This window comes from Papio anubis, chromosome 14 (genome assembly GCF_008728515.1).
Source record: "Papio anubis isolate 15944 chromosome 14, Panubis1.0, whole genome shotgun sequence".
In the NCBI taxonomy this organism is placed as follows: domain Eukaryota; kingdom Metazoa; phylum Chordata; class Mammalia; order Primates; family Cercopithecidae; genus Papio; species Papio anubis.
Window position 1 is genome coordinate 64,544,179 of NC_044989.1, and position 19,496 is coordinate 64,563,674.

The following is a 19,496-nucleotide window of genomic DNA, read 5'->3' on the forward strand; positions in this document are numbered from 1 at the left end:
TTGATACATAAGGTATGTCTATAGGACTAGTTTCTAATTAGAAGCAGCCACTACTTTACAAAAGATACATATTTAACACATTTTCTCATGAATGATGAACTTAACTAGTTTTGTAATTTGGATGTTTTGATCCTTTAATGGTGAATTTAAAGAATGACAGTGAGAAACAATTCAAAGAAAAATCCATCATGTTAATTGTAGTCTAAAATTAAAGCCAATCAGCTTTTAGTGCTTCCAGTACATGCAGTTCATTAAATCTGAAATAAACCCAGAGGAACATGAAGTACTATGGATAGTATCTGCCAAGAACCAGAAATTCAACATTAAGGTTTTGAAGAATCAACAAAGCACTTTCAATTGTTTTCACTTATTGTTAAAAAATAAAATTAAACTGTGCCTTCTAAAGACTAAGCCAAATGATATGTTGAACACTACAATGAGTTACTAGAAAAATATCAGGGCCAGTCACTTCATACTTCATTCTTGTGGAAGGAAGAAGTTATAACCTTCTTTACCACATTACTTATCTTTTTATCTTTTCCACTTGACTGTCAAATAGAAGCTCAACAGAAGTACAGTCTCCCTCTAAGGTCATATATGATTATTATTACACTAATGATGAAGTCCCCAATTGTTTGACATTTTTGGAAAAGACAACAAACATCAAGAGCTGAAAATAGCTTTTGAAATTCCACTATTACTATCAAACTTTGCTAATTTAGGTATGTAGGTTCTGGATGGATGCAGGATTAACTCAATGAGTATGAGTTTAAACTCACTGTTTCCTACTGTTTCCTACATTACTGAGTTTAAAAAGTATTGCATCCTACAGTTCACGTAGTTATCTCTTAGTGTCTGATGAGAGATCTTCACAACGGCACACAACAGAAATAGACAAGGAAAGTTTAAAAAGATTAAATATGGCACAAATAGGAAAAGTATTGTACTTGCCATCCACAGGTTTCTACTTTATACCCCAATTCATTCCAAGTCTACTTTGTAAGTATAAAAATGGTAGACAAACATCGAAAACGCTGTTGAAGAGCAATAGGCATGACTAAAGCTGGCAAAGGATGATAAAGAGAGCTATTGGCAGAGTAATGAATAGATGAAAGTGAGACAGGCAGGAAATGAGAAGTATCTTGCAATGCACAAGCTGAGAAGAATAACCTTGAACCTGTTGCTGTAAAAATCTACAAAGCTTAAATAATAGACTGAATTTTCAAATAATTTCTCAATTATTATTATTCATTACTATTTCCAAAATTAAGTATAGATTTTATCATGGTCATATGGTTTAAGTCAACATGAAATGTAAGATGTCCTTTAGCAAAGCAACTTCTCTTCAAATGAAAGTTGTATTATTACTTCTATTCTCTACTTAATTTACACATTTGAGCCTTAGCTCATTAGGTCACAGACACTTAAGCACATCCAACTTAAGAGAATTATCCATAGTCATATTTACTGTTTTGTGAGATCCAATTTTTTCCTTTCCTTCCTTCTCTTCCTGACTTCCCTCTCTTTCTCGTCCATCATAAGTTACTCATTTATTCCACAAAAATGGAAATGAAAAACAGATTCATGATCCTACCAGTAAATTAACAGCCTGAATGAAAGCTATTTCTAAAATAAGTCACACTTCAGTATGGTCATCATCACAGAACTTCAAAGATCGTTATGAAAAACCACTCCCACTTGTTTTTTTTTTAGATTAATCAAAGGTTTTAAAGGACTTTCAGAGTTAATGGAAAGCCCAGGAATTAAATATGGGCTCAGTTGTTCCATGTTAACAGACTAGTGTTTAAAATACATTAAATAATCTAGTCCAGCAGCTCAGTCCTGATAGTATGTGCAGTATACAGTAAGAGAGTCTGGCTGTCTATCTATACATACACATGCACATATACATCTACATACACTACAGGGACAAAAACTCTGAGTGAATTAAAGAACTAGATTCCTAACAATTTACTGAAAAATGTTTAAAATAGGCAGTTTTGTTAAAGTATTCCTTACTTTAACATAAGTTAAATATAAGTTATATACTTATATTCTTAGTGGTCACTATGTAATTTACTACATGGTAAAAGTTCATAAATTCTACTTCATGGCATTAAATTTTAAATATAATTGGTTAAAAATACAAATGAGGCTGGGCGCAGTGGCTCACGCCTGTAATTCCAGCACTCTGGGAGGCCGAGGCGGTGGATCACGAGGTCAGGAGATCGAGCCCAACCTGGCCAACATGGTGAAACCCCGTCTCTACTAAAATACAAAAAATTAGCTGGGCGTAGTGGTGCGTGCCTATAATTCCAGCTACTTGGGAGGCTGAGGCAGGGGAATCACTTGAACTCAGGAGGTGGAGGTTGCAGTGAGCCGAGATTGCGCCACTGCACTCTAGCCTGGTGACAGAGCAAGACTCTGTCTCAAAAACAAAACAAAACAAAACAAAACAAAAAAAAACAAATGAAAACTTTGTGCTCCCCCACCACTGGACATAAATAACAAGAAAAAGAATGGCTTTCTTGACAGGAGAGTAAAAATCACTGAAATGTTTAGTTTCTCAGGTTGGAAAAACTGTACCTCTAAAGAATGAACTAGTATGGTAATTGTTCAAAGTAGTAATCCTACATGTATATTGTCCTGAGAGTAGATTTTTACAATCCATATTTATTGAGGTTTTTGGGGGCATTTAAACATTTAAATGAGATCCAATTTTTTCTATGCCTTTATTAATAAAGATTAAAAACAGTTCTTTAAGGTAAATCAGAATGTTTTCAAAACAACTACTAATCTGAGAAATGAAGCATGAATATAAGAAGACTTAAGAGCCAGATTCATCTCTTAACACTAACATGTGTTAGTCTTTTAGTTTCCCAAGTATATGCCATAGCGACAAGAGTTAAACAATTTCACTGCGTTTTTTTTTTTTTTTTTGGAGACGGAGTCTTGCTCTGTCGCCCAGGCTGAGTGCAGTGGCCAGATCTCGCTCACTGCAAGCTCCTTCTCCCGGTTCACGCCATTCTCCTGCCTCAGCCTCCTGAGTAGCTGGGATGCCCACAGGCGGCCACCGCTACTCGCTAATTTTTTGTATATTTTTAGTAGAGACGGGTTTCACCGGGTCTCGGGACCTCCTGACCTTTGTGATCCTCGGGCCTCCCAAAGTGCTGGGATTACAGGCGTGAGCCACCGCGCCCGGCTTCACTGCGTTTTAAATACCATCCCTTTAGTCTTGAATGCAGAAATGAAACTTACCTGAAATGACTGTTTTGAATACTTAGTATTAAGAATGGTATATGATCTTGTATGTGTGTATATGTGTGTGTGTGTGCATTTTGTGAGACCTTAAATATCCAAATGAGTATGGTGCCTTCCATACTAGTCATTCTCAGAAGTTATATACTCTTATTCCAAATGATGCTACAATTGTCCACAACATTATTAAAATTCCTTTTTGGTCTATGGGTGATTCTGACTTTTACAAACAATAACTGCCTTCTCAGACTGGATCTGATTTTTAGAAAGAGCCTCAAGTTACTTTCCATTTTCTTTCTGTCAAGATCCTCTGTGAGTCATTATCTGATAAATAACATGAAATATCACATGGCCAATCACCCCATTTTTCCTTAAAAACAAGGAGCAAATACAAAGTAATGAGCTATTTTCACGTGTGGCTCTTAAGCTGGCTTAGAAAACAACAACAAAAATTTCTAAAAGTCTTGAGTAATGCTAGTATTGTTAAGTGTACGGCTTCCACAGTGACTATTCTAAAGTAGAAGACTTATTTCAGATAAGTGTATAAAATATTTTTACTTTAAAGCAAGATGGACAACCAGCCCTACACAATGTAAGTCTTCTCTACCCTTCCTTTCCCATGCTGATGCTGATTTTATGTATTCATGCTCACCCTGATCTAGTGATCTAGTTACACTAGTTTTTTGTTGTTGTTGTTGTTGTTTGAGACGGAGTCTCGCTCATCGCCCAGGCTGGAGTGCAGTGGTGCGATCTTGGCTCACTGCAAGCTCTGCCTCCCGGGTTCATGCCATTCTCCTGCCTCAGCCTCCAGAGTAGCTGGGACTACAGGTGCCCGCCACCACGCCCGGCTAATTTTTTGTATTTTTGGTAGAGATGGGGTTTCACTGTGTTAGCCAGGATGGTCTGGATCTCCTAACCTCGTGATCCGCCTGCCTCGGCCTCCCAAAGTGCTGGGATTACAGGCATGAGCCACTGCGCCCGGCCGTTTTTTTTTTTAGACAGGATCTGGTTATGTTGCTCAGGCTGGTCTGGAACTCCTGGGCTCAAGTGATCCTCCCACCTCAGCCTCTTGAGTAGCTGGGACTACAGGTGCAAGTCACTATGCCTGGCTCACCCTTGTCTTCTTGTAGTTTCTTGCAGTTGTAGGCATGCTGCCATCTCAGGGCTACTGTACTTACTATTCCCTCTGTGTATAATGTCTTGCTCCAAAAAGTGACGTGCAAGGCTTGCTCTGCTACCTCCTTCAGGTCATTATTCACTTTCTCAACTATTTATCATCTTCTCAATGAAGTCTTTTCTGACTACCCTTTAAAACTGCATCTTGGCCAGGCATGGTGGCTCACGCCTGTAATCCCAGCACTTTGGGAGGCCGAGGTGGGTGATCAGCTGAGGTCAGGAGTTTGAGACCAGTCTGGTCAACATGGTGAAACCCTGTCTCTACTAAAAATACGAAACTCTGCTGGGTGTGGTGGCGTACGCCTGTAATCCCAGCTACTCAGGAGGCTGAGGTAGGAGAATCACTTGAACCCAGGAAACGGAGGTTGCAGTGAGCTGAAATCACACCACTGCACTCCAGCCTGGGCGACAAGAGCAAAACTCCCATCTCAGAAACAAAAAACAAAAAACTGCATCCCCCTCCCAACCACATACTCAAATCCCATTTATTCTCCCTTCCCCTTCCCTGCTTTATTTTCCTGTTTGTGTGTAAAACAGTTTATTAGGGGAAATTTCAAACATACACAAAACTAAAGAGGAAGTAAGAAACCTCATGTATCCATAGAGCATCTACCTTCAGCAATTTTCAATATATGGCCAATCTTGTTTCATCTACGTTCCTCTCCCTTTCAATATTTTGAAGTAAAAACCCACACATCACATTTTAAGTTGTAAACACTTTATTATATATCTCTAAAACAACACTTAAAAAAAATACATTCTCACACCTGAAAAAATGGACAAATCCTTTTCATTAAATATCCAGAGTCTAAATCTCCCCAATTTTGAATAAACGTCTTTTTACAGTTAGTTTGCTCAAAGCGGGATATAACTAAGGTTCATACATTGCATTTGGTGGATAAGCCTCTTAAGTCTCTTTTAATCTTATAGTTCTCCCTCCCTCTCTTATTTCTTGCTATTAACTTTTTGAAGAAACCAGATCATTTTTCTTTTATTTTTTTAATTTTTATTTTTTTGAGGCAGGGTCTCGCTCTGTTGCCTAGGCTGGAGTGCAGTGGTGCAATCATGGTTCAAGGCAGCCTCAACCTCCCAGGTTTAAGTGATCTTCCCACCTCAGCTTCCTGAGTAGTTGGGACAGTGTACAGTTCATTTTTTAAAAAAATTTCTTTGTAGAGACAGGGTCTCACCATGTTGCCCAGGCTGATCTTGAACTCCTGGACAAGAGGCATCTTCCCACCTCAGCCTCTCAAAGTGCTAGGATTACAGGTGTGACCCACTGCGTCCAGCCATTTTTCTTAAAACGCAATGTATTTTACTTATTTTATGGTTTGTGTCTTGTTATTAGAATGTAAACACCATGAAGGCAGAGATTTTAGTCTGTGAGGTATCAGCATCTAGACCTGTGACATGTAAAAGGCATCAATAAATATTGAATGTATTTGGCATCCATGTCAAAAGTCCACTGCTCACCAACAGCAGAAATTGCTAATCACAGTAGTCTTTTCTCTTAAGTTTGAATAAGGACTCCCAGTTTTCTAAACATGGCACTCTAGGCAGCCACCACTAAACAATCAGATTTGGTACCCCAAATGAAATTTATTTGCTGTACCTGCTTTACCCCCTTCAAAAGTGTACTGTCTCTAAAACAGATTTCATTGCACCTTGTATGTTGAAATTTTAGCATGATAAATTACTGTGTTTCTTGTCAACTACATGTAAACATTTCTTAGCTTATTTTAGACAGTTTAGGGGAAAAAGAAAACTGCAGCCAAAAAAAAAATAGAAAAAGAAACTGTAGAAGATGGTGGGAAACCGGGGGTATTACATATTTTTAGAATTAGCAACATCCCAAGAGACTCATAAAATAAAAATTAGCAACAAATTTTCTGAAAAGGAAGTAAATTACATGTGTGTTGAATTAATTTTTTAAAAAACTACATGAACAGTCAAGATTAACTGGAGGACGAAGACAGATGTCAGGATTTTCCCATTTACAGGCATCAGCAACACATTCTATTTTTCTGCAACTGGTATTTTGAGGTGTAAATGTATTACAGGGGTGATACTAGAGTACTATGTAGAACCTCAATTCTCTGAAGTGGAGTTTATGTGGCAAAAAGAATCTAAAACATCTGGTACAACATTCTGAAAAAACTGTCAATTCTTTATAGAGTCATTTACAATTCATTTCTGTTAAACTACCAGATGAAGCTCTCTTTCTCTAGGCTTATTTCTGAAGGTAACTATGCTAATTGAAAGACTCCAATCAGATGTTTATGTTTTGATTACTTTTTTCTATCAAAAAAGAAAAAATTAGAAATTCCCTGACATCCATTCAAGAAACACTGTGCTTTCTCTTTATTACCTGTAAATTCATTAAACAACAAAAAGTATTTAGGACCTACTAAACATAGTATGTTAGGCAGTTATTTTCAACCTTTGAAGGAAAAATAGAAGTGATCTATTCAAGACAATTTGGAGAGAAAAAAAAAAAAAAAAGCTAGGGGCAGAACTTGAAATCATATCCCGATATTTCAATGACCAATATTTCTTGTCTTGAGGTTCCCACACATTAGTCTAGGGGAATATTCTATGGCACAGGTCACACTTAAACTAAGAAAATATAATAAGCACTCCCCTCCCCCACTACCACAAGTGTAAAAAAACTCCAAGAACCCAAATCCCTTGAAAGAATGACTTCTATTTACTTTGCTTGTGTAATATATTCAGAGGGAATCTGGAAAAGATGGCTAGAAATCTATAAACAGAAAGTGCTAAGTGGAATTCACTGTTTATAGACTTCAACTAGAATTTTGTCCCTTATATATGAATGCTGCCAGGAAACTTTATATTGTATTATTTAAAAACATCTTCATCAGGTTTTCTTCACTTTGTTGATTTTCTTCCTTTTTCCACTGGCTTTTAAATCTGCTTTACTCTCCTCAAAGACATAAATGTAACTTTTAGAATAACAGGACTTTTTTTCCCCCAAAAGGAGCACCTAAAGCCACCTCAGTGCCATCATATATTAGTCATTATGAAATTTTAATATATACAGTTAAATATATTTGTATAATAAAATCATCCACAAAAGCCTTTCTAATCTAATAAATACTAGGATAGGTCTACATTGGTGTATTATGGTAAAATGTACACGTATATGTTAGTTTTCAATTCTAAGTCTTTGGCTTAAAATCTCTATCAGCTGTAGAAGCTTCTGCCTAAAAATATTAGTTGTCCACGAAGCATAATGACTATCTATAGTCCTTATCACCTGACCTACTAGAAAACCATAACGAATCATATTCTGAAATGACAGAACTCTTAAAATACAAAAGTGACATTCTGACAACCCAGAAGAGTCTGAAGCTAAATCAAACGGAAACATCCTTTGGCTTCCTCTTTGAAACTTGCCTCAATGGCATTTGGCAGTACTAGACTAGCTTCCTACCCCGTACTTTTCAGTCATTTCCTTTAAGGGGTCTCAAAGAAATTATAAAACCTGCAAAGCCAGACTTCGCCAGTCAACACTAACTTCTGCCTGCGGACTCCAGTGACTGAGCCAAGACAGTGTTAGTAGCTTCCTTAAAGTACAAATGTCCCCGGTAAATCTGGCTTGAAAATGCCACAGAAAAAGTTCAACATAACCAACTGCAAGAACATTTAAATGTCAATCTTAAGGAAAGGATGGATTATCTCCCCCTACAAACTCCACTGAGGCAAATTTCCAGCTTGCTTTTTAGAAGTAAATAAATACCACTACTACTACATTACAGCACTTCTACCATGCCAATAAAAAGCTAGGTGATAGTTTCCTCTTTAAAACCTGTAAATTCACTAGATGAGACATTATAACCACTTCACTACATGCAACTTTCCATACATATAATTGTTCTACTTTCCAATTATTTATGTTAAACTCAAGATCTCTTTTAACATACTATAGAAAGGGAACAGGTTAGAAGGCTCTGGAAAAATAAAATAAAATAACGAACATCTCACTTTCATTTTCTGATGCAACCACCAAAATCTAAAATCTAAGGACAACCACACAATACAAAATTAAATGTAAGAGAATTTAGAGTAAGTGAAACTATTCACTGTTACTACAGTTCTGATCATTATTTACCTGAGGAAAGAGCTAGTAGAAGTGATGCTTGATTTAAATTTTTGGTACTTTCCAGTTTGGTACCGAAGAAATAAAAACTCACAAAACAAATAAGGTCCTCAGAGTTAAAGATTTTTATCCAGAACAGGTTGCTGATATAAATAAAGGAATTCATATGCTGTATTTGTACAGTAAGAACAATGTTTTGAGACATGTAAATCTGATCACTCAGAAAATATTTTCTGTTGGCTATAAAGAAGATGCATCGCAAACTGAAACAGAACTGAACAAAGTGAACCTTTTCCACAACTAAAAAATTTTAAATTCACCCTATTAAGCAAACTGAATAAAAAATTCATTTCTCCTTAAGTGTGAGAGTAATACATATTCAACACAGTAAAGGACAATGCGATTTCTGAAACAAAAGATTATGTGCAAAGAAAACAAAGTAACATTTTGCAGAGTAAGAAAAAGTAGAGCCTGTGAACCGAAACAGATGACCTTTTCTTATCTATAAAGTATAAAGCTTCAGTTTTTAGCACAACCAGCATCTTACGAATAAAGTTCTCAATAATATTTGTTGATATACTGTTTGATGACTAAACGACAGGAATATTGTTGGTGCTGTTAAAACCAAGGCACATTTCCTTCTGTGTAGTGATTAAAATCTGTTAAATGTACATTTTTTAAAAACCTATGCCCTCTGTCCCATTCTTGCTCTCTTGCCTCTAAGAGACCTACACGTACAAAAATAAAAGTAGATGGTGACGTGACTTTATGATTTACATTAATTTCCCTACTCGAAGCATTTCTCAGTAACTCTTTAAAGGTTTTAAGATTCAAACACTATGTAAGAAGAATTATGGTTTGAACTACGTAACAATTACCTAGACATCTTTTGGACTTCAGCTAACCTGTAAGTAAAATGAGCATCTTTAACTTTTCCACGGGGCATTTGAGAACGGGTTCTTCCTCATAAACTCTTTCATATCCTCAGATACCAGGCGCGGTAAAAGATCAAGCGTATCCATCAGAGAGCTTTTCACGACCTCAGTTTACCCGCTTAGGGAAACGGGCGTATTGTTTCCTAGGGGACCCAGGGGTGAAATTAATTAGCGTGTTTAAAATGCTCTGAGATCCGAAGATGAAAGGAAATGTGAAAGACGCGCGGAGATTACGACAACAATCATAACAATAAAAAGAATGACTAACTTGGAAGTCTGCGTTATGTAAGGGAGGAAAAGAAGTTATCAGATCCGCACAAACAAAAGGGAAACCCACCGCCCCTTTTGTTTCTCCCATTTCCCTCTCCTACCCGCCACCCGCAGAGCTCCCCTCTTGCAGCCCGAGCGCGCGGCCAGCCAGGCGCGGGGCTCGGAGTTGGCCGCCGCGCGCCCGGCTCCCGGGCGGAGGGGGAGGCCGCACAGGGCCGGTTCCTGACAAAGGCGCTTCCTCCTGCCAGGGCGCGGGATGGAGGCGCCGCAAACTCCGCTCCCCGCCGCCGCGGGGGCGCGCAGCGGGCGGGGAGAGCTAGCTGGCTGGCTGGCCGCCGGAGAAGCCACCGAGGAAGTTGCGCGCCCGCCCTCCCCGCGCCCCTCGGCGGCCCCGCCGCCATCCATCCCGCGGCGCCCCGCGGCCACACTTACCGGACAATTGCTGGTGGCTGGGATCCCAGCGCTGCCCCTGAGACCCGAGGCGAGAGGGTGAAGTGTTGTGCGCGGGGAGCACGAGCAGACAGCCCGCCGTTCCGCCGCTGCCCTCCGCGCCAGCCAGCCGAGCCCAGCGAGGGGAAGTTGACCACGAAGTCGAGCGCTGAGGAGCCGCGGAAGCAGGGAGAGGCGTTGGGGCTGCTTTGTGGTGCACTCCCGGAGGGCTGGGGACCAATTCGACCGCGCCGCGGGGCTGGCGCTGCTGCTGCTGCTGCTACTGCTGCTGGTGGAGGCGGCGGCGGCGCCCCCCGACGGTCCCTCCGCCTCACACCGCCTCTGGTTTACTGACATACACTCCCAGGGAGGGGAGGGGTCTAACCGGAGGGCGGGGCCTGAGGGAGGGGACGGGGCAGGGCCACAGCGGAAGGCGGTGTCGTCGCGCCGAGAAGGCTCTTGGGAATTGTAGTTCTCTGGCTGAAGAAAAAAGGGATTCATTGTTTCCAGCACCCTACCAGGCTCGCTCTGCACTGAGCATGCTCGAGGGCGAGGTTTGGGCCGCCCCCTCCCACCGTTACCATGGTCACCGACACACTTAGCGAACGTGTTCAGTGCAGATGTTGGCTGAACAAGGGCGGTCTTGTATTCTGGTGTTGTTGGGGATCCACCCCTTAGCCGGTCCTTCCTACCTCGCTCCACCCCGAACTCCTAGCCTCACCAGTCGTAAGTGTCCAGTGAGATCTGACTTCCTCCCGATATTTCAGTCTTCCCTGCTGCCTAATTTATCTTCCACAAACCCTAAATCACGAATACCACTGTCCCTCATTTCCCTCAATTGAATCTTCTCTGTCTAAATTCAATTTTCTTTACCTAAGGCTTGTCGAAATGTAGTTGTTTCCAGTAATTGAACAATTAGGTTATAAAACTTACGAATATCACCACTATCAAAATCCCGTAATTAATTACTTTGCTCAGTTAATCACATCTAACTTTAAGATTAGCAAAGTACAGGATTAAGATCCCTATATTTTACTTGATTACTATACAAGAATCCGGGTTCGTTCATTTTAAGGCCTACAATTTTTAAGACATACAGATTTCATAAAGTATACGTTCAAAAGACAAGTTGAAAATTGTTTATGTGTATTGGCCAACTTTAGTTTGGTAATAAGAGAAGTCTGAACCAAGGTATGAGTATGTTGTTGGGCTGGTCAGCTAAGTCTACACCCATCTTGGGCACCCAGGTGTGGATAGGTGGTGGGGAGGAGGGTGGAGAAAGGCAGGACACATTACTGGCTCTCCAGAGAGCTAAAGGCAACGCGTCCTGAGCTCTTTTGTTTTCCTTCTCCGCCTAGCTAGAACCCCACACCCTGGAAGAAAAAGATGAATGCTTAGGAATCAGACAAACTTTTGGAGCAGGTTTTCAAACAGAGTCTCAAGATCAGAAATCCTTATATCTACAGACTACATAATTATACACTCATTCAAAAAATGCTTCCTGAGTGTCTACTTGTGCTAGGCACTGTTTTGAGCCCCAGAAATAGAGATTCAAAAATGTAAAAGAAACATTCTTATTTTCAAAGTGCTTACTATGCAAAGGAGGAGACAGGTAAATAGACTTAATATGAGAAATACTACAATAGGAAAGTGCACGGCTACCCCTGGATGTGGGCAAAATCAGGAAATGCTTCAAAGATCACTTGAGATAACTAGGAATTAGCATGTTTGTGTATTTTGGTAGGGGAGGAGGAAAAGAGAGGTGGGTGAGAGCATTGGGGGTGGTGTTTGGAAGAGCAGCAAGTGCAAAGACCTAGAGGTGTGAGACCCAAATGTATTTTGGTTCAGCAAATAGTTGCATTGCTGGCAGTAGAATGGAGTTGGAGTGGCAAGAGGAGACACTGAAAAAGGTAAGGGAGACGGCTTAGGTAATGAAGAATCTTGTGCAATATGCTAAGAAACATGGACCTTTTCGTGGAAACAATGGAAAGCCACACAAGGATTATAAGCAGACGAAATTTTGATAAGATATGCATTTTAGACAGATCATTCTATGGAGTGTGGCATGTATGGGACCTGTTACAGTATTACAGGAGAAAAAAACCATGAGAGACTGAGCTAAGGCAAGGCAGTGGCAGAAGAGAAAACTGAGGGTAATCAGACACTATTCAGGGGATAGAATATAGAACATAGTGACTAATTGCCTATGTGTGGGGTGAAGGGAAAAGGAAAGTTATGAATTATCATGCTTGTGGTTGAAAGCAGCAGAAACCCCAGCTCTAACTGGCTTAACCAATAAAGGAGATTCAGTGAACCATCTAGCTAGAAAGTTCAGGAAAAAGGCAGGCTGTAGGGATGACTGATTCAACAACTCAGAGATGTCATTAAAGGCACTTTTTTGCCTCATTTTAATTGTTTTTTCTTCTTTAGTATTAGCTTTATTGTCAAATGACGGTTGCCAACAACTCATGTAGTTTTAAGTTTTGCTATTTAGGTCCAAGAAGAAATAAGAAAAAGAATCACTTTTGGAAGCTCTTTTGTGAAGGAAAGAAAACTACTTTCCCAGAAGCCTCAATGATTTAGTCACATGTACCTACATAAACCAAAAATGGCTGCCAGGAGATGGCACAAGGATAATGATCTTAGAATGAAGACAAGTGCGTACCCATAGAGCCACAGAAGTCAGCTTCTACCAAAGCTGTGGTGACAAGGTGCAAATATCCCAGTGATAATTGAGCTGATTACCCAGAAAAAGAAGCATGGAGCTAAGAAGTGGACCACAGTGTCTACAAGGAAGAAACCAGGGATGGATCCCAGATTTTTGGATTGTGTGCTTATGGGCTAGTGGTCAGTTATGTACATGACTCTTGTGCCCTGGAGACAGATATGGGCAGCAGAAGATATACTTGGAATATACCATCATATGAATGGCTGTTGAAATTATGGCAACGGATGAGATCACCCATGGAGAGTATGCACGGCAGAAAAAAAGGAGTCAATAATAGAGAACAGTGCTTAGAGAACATCAGCACTTAAGGTGTAGGCAGGAAGATCATGAAAATGCCTAGGAAGTAGCAAGACAACTAGGACATACAAAGAAACAGGAAAGTAATCTACCACCAGGAGGAGAGTCAGTCAACATAAAGCCACAAATGACAGAGATGATAAAATTAGCAGTCAACAATGTTAAAACAGTAATGATAAGTATGCTCAGTATGCTGAAAGAGAGAAATCAAAGATATAAAAAATGGAATTTCTAGAAATTAAAATGACAACTTCTGAAATAATTTCACTGGATGGGATTAACACTCAGAGGCAGATTAGGCACAGAGCAAATTAGACACTCAAAAGAAAAGATTAGTGTACTTGAAGACACAGCAGTAGAATCTAGCCAAAAGAAAGCACACAAAGAAAAAAAAATGAAAAAATAACCCCCAAAACAAAGTCTCAGTGAGCTATGGGATAATACCAAGTGCTCTAATATTTGTGTAATTGGAGTTCCAGATGAGAGATGGGTCAGAGGGGTGACAGAAAAATTATTTGAAGTAATATAGCTGAAAATATTTTCACGTTTGATGAAAATTATAAACCCACAGATTCAAGAAGTTCAATGACCCCTAAGCAGAGTAAACACACACTCCCAAAAACCACTGTAAAAGACTTCACTGTTAAATTGTTGAAAACCAACAATAAGAAAATATTAAAAGCAGCCAGAGAAAAAAGGCAGATTCTGTATAAAGGAATAAACACAAAACATCAGTAGACTTCTAATCAGAAGCTGTACAAGTCAGAAGACCATGAAAAGGCATTTCCAAAGTGCTGAAAAAAAAACCTGCCTGGCATGGTGGCTCATGCCTATCATCCCTGAACTTTGGGAGGCCGAGGCGGGTGAATCCCTTGAGCTTAGGAGTTCGAGACCAGCCTGGCCAACGTGGCAAAACTCCATCTCTACGAAAAAATACAAAAATTAGCAGGGCATGGTGGCGTACGCCAGTAGTCCCAGCTACTCCAGAGGCTGAAGTGGGAGGATTGCTTGAGCCCAGAAGGTCGAGGCTGCAGTGAGCTGTGAACGCGCCACTGCACTCCAGCCTAGGTGACAGAGCAAGCCCTTGTCTCAAAACAAACAAACAAAACACCATGACACATAGAATCCTATAGTTAGAGAAAATAATCTTTCAAAAATGAAGTTTAAGACAACAAAAGCCGTGAGGATGTCACCAGTAGAACTGCACTGCAAGAAATGTTAAAGCCGCTTCTTGGTAACTTGGATTTATATTAAAGAATGAAGAGTGCCAGAAATGGTAAATATATGAGTAATTATGAAAAACTTCTCCCCCTGACTTAAATTTTTGTAAAAAAGATAACTGACTGTAAAATGAAAATGACAAGACTGTATTATCAGGTCCATAATTAAAGATTTCTGTCAGTATTTATATATAAGGGACAAAATTCTAGCTGAAGTCTTTAAACCTGTAAAGTTTGATAATAATAGCTTAAAGGATGGAAGAAGGAAGTGAAATTGTACAAAGAGGTCTTATATTACACACGAAGTATTATATTATTATTTGAAGGTAAATTGTGATGAGTTAAAAATGCATAATCTAAACCTTAGAGCAGTCATCAAAAATGCAAAAGAACAGATATGGCTAATAAGTGAATAGTGAAGATAACATGAAATCTTAAAAATAAAAAGCTTGAATGGAGAAGCAGAAATATGGAAGAAATCTGTGTCCCTAATGACCGTGGAGCTGACATATCAGCTCTGGACTCTACCTCTTGACTTCTTTTAAGTGAGAAACAAACTTGTTTTATTTTTAAAATTTTTTTATATTAAAAAAATAGAGACAGGGTCTTGCTATATTGTCCAGGCCGGTCTTGAACTCCTGGGCCCAAGCAATCCTCCCACTTTAGCCTCCCAAAGTCCTGGGATTACAGGCGTGAGCCACCATACCCAGCCAAGAAACAAACTTCTATCTTGTATAAAGACATTGCTATTTTGTACTGTGTTATGTATAGCTGAACCTAATCCAATTCACAAGCCTATAGAAGTTTCATGAAATAGAGCATATTTCTCAGAATCAGGTAATCCACGTGTGGCCAGCAATTTCAACATAGTTCTGAGGTTCCTATATTTGTCACTAAAATTCCAGGCATACAGCATCTTTCGTATGGATATCATTTACTATTAGTTTAATTAGTTTTTCTTGAAGGAGAAAACACATGTAAAGTGCTTAGCCCAGCCTTGGAATGCAGCAGATTCTCAGTCAATATGTAGTACTTTGAAACCAAACCACGATAATAAGGTAGATGGCCCACAGGTTAGACATATGTTCGGGTTTGTTCTCCAAAGTCAGGTGTAGAAAAGCATGGTGACATTCACATATATCAAAATCTGTAGATTCCTTTGTGAAATTGTGACTTTACCTCCACCATACATTCTGTACATTTCTTCAGAATCTACAGTCTTTTGAATTCAGGACAGTTCAGTCATGGAAAATGAGTGCACCTACAATTACCATATGCTCAGTCTACATATCTAGTTAAATACCTAAATTTCTTTCACCAAAGGGGCTATCCTTTTGTTGCTTATCTGCAGTTTCCAATTTGGTATATTCAGATATCTAGTCATTTCAGTAAGAAAGTGAATCCTGGGAGACTAAGGTTTTTTGGATCTCTTAAATTCTAAAAAGTTTTTGATCTGTGGACATTGCTCAGTAAACTTCAAGTTTCCTGTACCATCTGACTATATCAAAATCAACTAAAACTGTGTTTCTACTCTTTCCTCAAACAAACATGAAAACAGTGTTTGGGACATGAACATAAGGAAAAATCACAATATTGATGTCATTTCTAAAACAACATGAAATAAATATAATTTGCTAGTAAATGAGGAAGAGGAAATTAGATACACGTCTTTTCTTATAACTTGAAGAAACTGCTGCAAACTTATTTTTCTCCTTTCACTGCAAATATTTCATCCACTTCAAATGAACATATCTTCCCATGTTTAGTCCAAATTTCTCATAGTTTATACTAACCCTAGACTGCCTATTGGACTCTCACTGACATTCTTGGGATTTGAGAGTGATAACGTTGTGTGTGTGCGTGCGTGTGTGTGTGTGTGTGTAATATTCAGATTATAAGTAGGCTATCTCTCAGAATTCTTACCTCCAATATTTCTCCCAAAAATAAAATTATTCTCTTCTAATGTCCTCAAAGTCTCCAAATAGCTCATAGTCAACATAGAACATGTTCCTATTTTAAACCTGTGAATGGCACATAATTTGAAGGCCTGGGCTTTCACTCAAAAGATTTGTAGGCCCCAAATACTGGCTCTGACATTTTAGATATATTTGGAAAATGTCAAAGACAAGCCAGTTAAAATTTCAATGTTTTAAAGGAGTCTGCTTGTACACCAAAGAATGCAGCCTATAAATTCTCAGTATTAGTACAATCAACATATACACAAGCAGTTATTTCGGAATTTTAAATAATACTGTGAATTGAGAGAAGTGGAAAACCCATAAGAGAAGATTTAGATTGTATTTGCATCCCTAAAATAGATATATTTGCTGATACACTAATTACTTAAATTTTTGTATCTCAAATTTCATGTATTCTTTCATGGAATACTTACTGAGCACAGACTATGGTGCCAGACTATGGATACAAAGATTAATTAGTCTTGGTCCTAAGCTTTTTTTTTTATTTTTTATTTTTCTCCTGAGATGGAGTCTTGCTCTGTCACCCAGGCTGGAGTGCAGTGGCGCAATCTCACTCACTGCAAACTCCTCCTCCCGGGTTCAAGCAATTCTCCTGCCTCAGCCTCCCAAGTAGCTGGAATTACAGGCGCCCGCCACTGCGCCCAGCTAATTTTTGTATTTTTGGTAGAGATGGAGTTTCACCATGTTGGCCGGTCTGGTCTCGAACTCCTGACCTCGTGATCCACCTGCCTCAGCCTCCCAAAGTGCTGGGATTACAGGCGTGAGCCACCACGCCCAGCTGGTCCTAAGCTTTTTGATGTTTGGGAAAGGGGAAATGCAGAGAAGGGAATAATCAATTTTACATGAGAATAAAGTCAGAAAAACATTTCACAGAGGAGGTGGCAACTGAGCTGAATCCTAAAAAATGAGTAGGTGCTCACAAGCTGAACAAAGACATTTCAGCAGAGCTTGCGATGTTAAAAAAGACATGGGAAGAGCGAAGTAACAGCCCATTTAAAGAACTACAAGCAGTTCAGTATGGCCAGATCATAGGGTGTGACATGGGCCAGGTCAGGAAGTTTCTGAGACCAGATCATAAAAGTCTTATATGCCATGTCATGACAAAGAGTTTGGCAATGAAAAACTGTTGAAAGATTTTAAGCAGAGGAGAGATATAAAATCATACTAGTATTTGACAGAGTGACTAGCTAAGAGAATATGCAGTAATGCAGGTGAGAGATGATGGACAAACCAAGTAACTGTGGGAAATCAAAAGAAGGGGGAGATACCAATGATGTTTCAAGAGACAAAATGAATAGTGCTTGATATGTTGATTGGGTGTAAGAGGTGAAAGAAAGAGAAAGGAAGGATCATGTGGAGGTTTCTGGTCATGTAGCTGGGCATTATATATTATATTCATTAGTATAGAGTAGAAGCAACTTTTTATTGCTTTTTACAGTCAATACTTATTTATATTCATGCATTTACAGTCTTACCAATATTTTATTTTCTGTTGGCTTCGTTTTAGTAAGTATGCAGTGTGTCATTTTAGTTTTATTTATTTATTTATTTATTTATTTATTGGAAACAGAGTTCTGCTGTGTGCCCAGGCTATAGTGAAGTGTCTTCCCAAGCTCAAGTAATCCTCTCACTTCAGCCTCCTGAGTAACTGGGACCACAGGCTTGTGCTACTATGCATAGACAAGATTTTTTAATTTTTTGTAGAGACAGGGTCTCCCTATGTTGCCCAGCCTGGTCTCAAACTCCTGGGCTCAACCGATCCTCCCACCTTGGCCTCCCAAAGTGTTGGGATGAGCTACTGTGCCCATCCCCAACATTGTAGTTTTAATTTACATTTCCTTGATGGTGCATGCAACTGAGTAAATTTTTATAAGAATATTGGCCATTTGCAAATCCTGTCTTCGAAGAGGCTGTTTAAGTTAAATTTTGCCCATTTTAAAATTATATAGTCTTTCTTTATTTTCTTATTGATTTACAGGTGTTCTTTATATATACTAGTTACCAGTCATCATTCATCAAATATGTGTATGTGTATGCGTGTGTGTGTGTGTGTATATATATATATATATATGTAATATTTTCTCCTACCTGGACTAGTTTTTATGTAATCTCAACTTGGGATTCTCTTACCACAAAGGCAATGGGAATTTAGACCCTACACTCATCAGTTATGCAACTTTGGGTTTAGATTTCTCCCAGGAGAATATTTTTTCTTCTAGAGCTCAGGGCAGACAACAAACTGCTTGGTACTTGTCCAGTCTGATAGACTAAATTTTCTGGCTCCTTTTCACCGACCATATAACTTTGATAGGACTTTATGTCCTGGAATTAGCAGAAATCCCAGTGGTAGCCCCTGCACTGCAGATGCAAGAGCACATGTCTTGTCCCTATGTGGGCATTAAAACCCTGGCTACTAGCTGCCAGGGCATATATTCAGCCTTCTGACTTTGAGTCTCTCCCTACCCCCCACTATACCATCCCCAGCTTTTTTTTTTTTTTTTTTTTTTCTTCTTACAACAGGAATTTTTCTTTCTCTCAAGCTTGGTTATGTATTTCACTATTGTTTTAGTGGTTATATTTACCCAACATTTCTACATATTCATATCAGAAAAGGTGGCTTCCATTAGCTCAGTCTGCCACGATGTAGGAACCTATTTTCCATTCATTTTTGAAAATTATTTCAGACACTTTGCCATAACTACCTACATTACTCTTTTTCTAAAAGTATTTCAGGGATACTTGTAAGAACACATCTGACTTTCTAAAATTCTACTTTATTCATGTTTAAGTAGAAAAGAAACATACTGTTGGTTAGGCATCCCCATCTCCAGATTTGTAATGTAGAATCTTATTACATTGTTAGAGAATCCTGGAGATCTGGAACAGGGTCAGGAGATAGCTTAGGGTAACAGCTATATTTAAATTTGGTAAATTAAAAGAATAATAAACTCATTAAAAGAATATAAACTCAGAAAGCTCAGTTTAATTCTCCCTATTTCATCCCTCCAGCTGGGTGCCCACATAACCCAATCCTTTCTTGTAAGTTTCCTCTAGTTCTCCAAGTTACTTTAGAAACTAAAGTAGCAA

The 19,496-nt window shown here is 39.1% G+C and overlaps 1 protein-coding gene and 1 long non-coding RNA gene across 10 annotated transcripts in view; one reads left to right on the plus strand and one right to left on the minus strand.

The window, feature by feature from the left end:
* PELI1 (pellino E3 ubiquitin protein ligase 1) overlaps positions 1–10,583 on the minus strand; it is a 65,769-nt gene extending 55,186 nt beyond the window's left edge. The window contains exons 1-2 of one of the 4 annotated variants that reach the window (XM_021924886.2): positions 10,189–10,299; positions 9,457–9,629 (exon numbers count right to left, since the gene is read on the minus strand). The gene's annotated coding sequence lies outside the window, so the exon portion shown is untranslated. Of the gene's footprint in view, positions 1–9,456; positions 9,630–10,188 lie in introns of all 4 variants that reach the window. The other 3 variants (XM_017947591.3, XM_017947589.3, XM_021924887.2) reach the window with 3 other exon arrangements.
* A 1-nt stretch (position 10,584) lies between these two features.
* Positions 10,585–19,496, plus strand: part of LOC103876998 — a 44,912-nt gene continuing 36,000 nt past the window's right edge. For 2 of the 6 annotated variants that reach the window (XR_002516678.2, XR_002516680.2), the window contains exon 1: positions 10,616–10,911. This is a non-coding gene — a long non-coding RNA (uncharacterized LOC103876998). Of the gene's footprint in view, positions 10,912–19,496 lie in introns of all 6 variants that reach the window. The other 4 variants (XR_002516681.2, XR_004178280.1, XR_002516677.2 and 1 more) reach the window with 4 other exon arrangements.